The following is a 2,876-nucleotide window of genomic DNA, read 5'->3' as shown; positions in this document are numbered from 1 at the left end:
GTCTGTCAGATGGGACCCCTAAGCATTGTGCTTGCACAGTGTTCTGCTGTCTCTTCCAATGTGTTATTGTATGTCAGTATGATGGTTGTGTTGATTTATTTTTCTCCAGGCCTTAAGGTTATCCAGTTCTTCCTCTTGATATTCCTGATTTACTCAGAGCTGACAGTGCTCCAACAGATTTAATGGGAATGCTACTAATTTAGATCACAGAATCATAGACCATGGAATGGTTAGAGTTGGAAGGGACCTTAAAGATCATCTAGTTCCAGCCATGGGCAGGGACACCTCCCACTAGACCAGACTACTCCAAGCCCTGTCCAACCTGGGCTTGAACACCTCCAGGGGTGGGGCGGCCACAGCTTCTCTGGGCAACCTGTGCCAGGGGCTCACCACCCTCATCGGAAAATATTTCTTCCTTATATCTAATCTAAATCTTCCATCTTTCAGTTTAAAACCGTTCCCCCTCATCCTATCGCTCCCCTCCCTGATCCAGAGTCCCTCCCCAGCTCTCCTGGAGCCCCTTTAGGCACTGGAAGGGGCTCTGAGGTCTCCCCGGAGCCTTCTCTTCTCCAGGCTGAACACCCCCAACGAGCTGGAGGCAGCACTGCAGGGGGGTCTCCCCAGAGCAGAGCGCAGCAGAGGGGCACAATCCCCCCTCGCCCTGCTGGCCACGCTGCTGGGGATGCAGCCCGGGGTGCGGGGGGCTTGCTGGGCTGCCAGTGCACAGTGCCGGCTCATGGTGAGCTTCTTATCCACCAACACCTGCAAGTCCTTCTCCTCAGGGCTGTGCTCAATTCATTCTCTGCCAGCCTGGATTTGTGTTTGGGATTGCCCCGACCTGGGTGCAGGACCTTGCACTTGGCATTGTTGAACTTCATGAGGTTGCACAGGCGCAGCTCTCAAACCTCTCAAGGTGACACTGAATCCTAGAGAGTAGAGGTGGTGAGAGCAGAAGGCATCCAGTCTCTGCATTGAGGCCAAAATTTGCTCTTAGAGCTGTTGCAGATGACAGGCGGCCTTGCACAGGAGCAGCTCTGAGGAGGGATCAGAAACCAGGATCCTGCACTGCTAGACAGCCCTTTGCACTTACGACTCCGCAGTCAGACCTTCCTTCACTTGCTCTTACGCTGCCCCAAAGATAAACTTTTGCCTTTCCTCACAGTGGGCCCAGACCGAGGATGAAAGGCCGCAGCTGCAGGGAAAGCCAGAGATCCTGGTGCTTCCCAGCAGGGAGCAAAGACATCGGAGCTGTCTCCTTCTTGGTCTCAGCTGCCCCCTCCTCCCAGCAAACATCTGATATATGCACTTTTTCATACCGTGGAGGGAGGAAGTACTTACACAACTAAATTATGCATATCTATTCACTTCCTGCTGTGTCTGTGCTTCTGTTTCTTTGGTATTGTGGGTTCTCTACTGACCCAAAGGGAAAATACATATTTTGGCATGTCTTGCCTCTATCTATGTGTACAAAGGGTATTGTGAAGAATGGAATGACCTCAAAAGACATGAAGTAGGTAGCAATTAAATGCGAAAACTGCTCATGGTAGAGACTGAGTAACATTTTGCTCTTAAAATTGTAACAGCTAATTTTTTTGGAGGCTAGGAGTGAGGACAGGATTTTGCCTGGTACTTTTTTATCCTTCCTGCAGCCAAGCTTTATGATACATTACAGTTTTCGATTGGTTAATAGGAAACAAATCAATTTGTGAGCTTTCTTATTGAAAGCGTAATGTAATCATTCCTAAAACAGATCGTTATCTGTGAGGAACAAGATTATTTTGCAAGGGCCATGATGGGTTAAGAGTAATTATTGCCTAACAAACACGCCTGAAATCTTGTACTGAGAGGCATGGTTGTCATCTTCTTTTTGAGAGAATTTAATTTAAGCAATGCTGTTGTGCTGCTAGTGCCAAAAAAACAAAGCAGGAGATTCTTGAGAACACTGAACTTTTGGTGACCTCTCCAATGATGATGTTAGCACTTGGAAGTACTTGGTAGAAAAAAGCACACTGAGAACGAATCACAAGTCTAACCCTTGCTTCTAAAGGCAGTCCTACATAATATGGATTGCACTCACCTCTGAACCTCTCCACTGGATTTCAAAGAAGTTACAGCAGTGTAAGGCTGGAGTGAAGCAACGGCCAATTTGTCCCGTTGCTGTTTCATCGACATTTAGGTGTATTTGCAAATGGAAGATGTAACAATTTTAAATTTCTCATGCTGAGGTTTGACACAGAAGGCCAAATGCCTGGGACACAGCAAGCAAGCCTTCAGTGGAAGATTCTGGACCAGATCTGAATGAACAGGATTGCAACCAATGCCACGGAGGGTTTTGTGTAATGCCATACTTTATGCACTTGCAAAACTAGGACTGAGGGTACCCAAGGCCGGTTCCTGCTCTCGCTGATGGCCACGTCATGCAGTCCTGACTACAAAGCCCTTTTGCACGTGTCTCCGAGGTGTTGCTCCATTTGGAGGAGGCACAAGAAGCACCAGGATCTGGACAAGTGGTGATGCAAAGTACTCTTGCAGCTAAATCCAGCAAAGTCAAAAGTGGCTTAAGCTGTAAGTGAGAGTTAATGGAGATGGGAGATGGAGAACATAACTTGGCATTTTCCAACAGGGGCAAAAGGCAACTAATAGATTAGAAATCAGATGCAGCCTTACCGTGGTTTTACCCAATCTGAAATAAAGAAACAAGAAAACTCCATTAGTGTAATACATCTTTCACACAGCTGTGACCAAGCTGCAGGCTCTGTGTGCGGAGGGAACAACCATTTCCTCTGCTCTGAGCATTAGTACATTAGTGTCATCTTGGATGAAGAGGGAGAAAATGAGAAATTGAAAGCGTAAAGAATCTTGTTTCTCTGAAGGAG

This window comes from Charadrius vociferus, unplaced genomic scaffold, assembly GCF_000708025.1.
Source record: "Charadrius vociferus isolate BGI_N301 unplaced genomic scaffold, ASM70802v2 scaffold49, whole genome shotgun sequence".
Lineage (NCBI taxonomy): Eukaryota > Metazoa > Chordata > Aves > Charadriiformes > Charadriidae > Charadrius > Charadrius vociferus.
The sequence above is the reverse complement of the archived record's forward strand: the minus strand, read 5'-3'. Positions refer to the sequence as shown.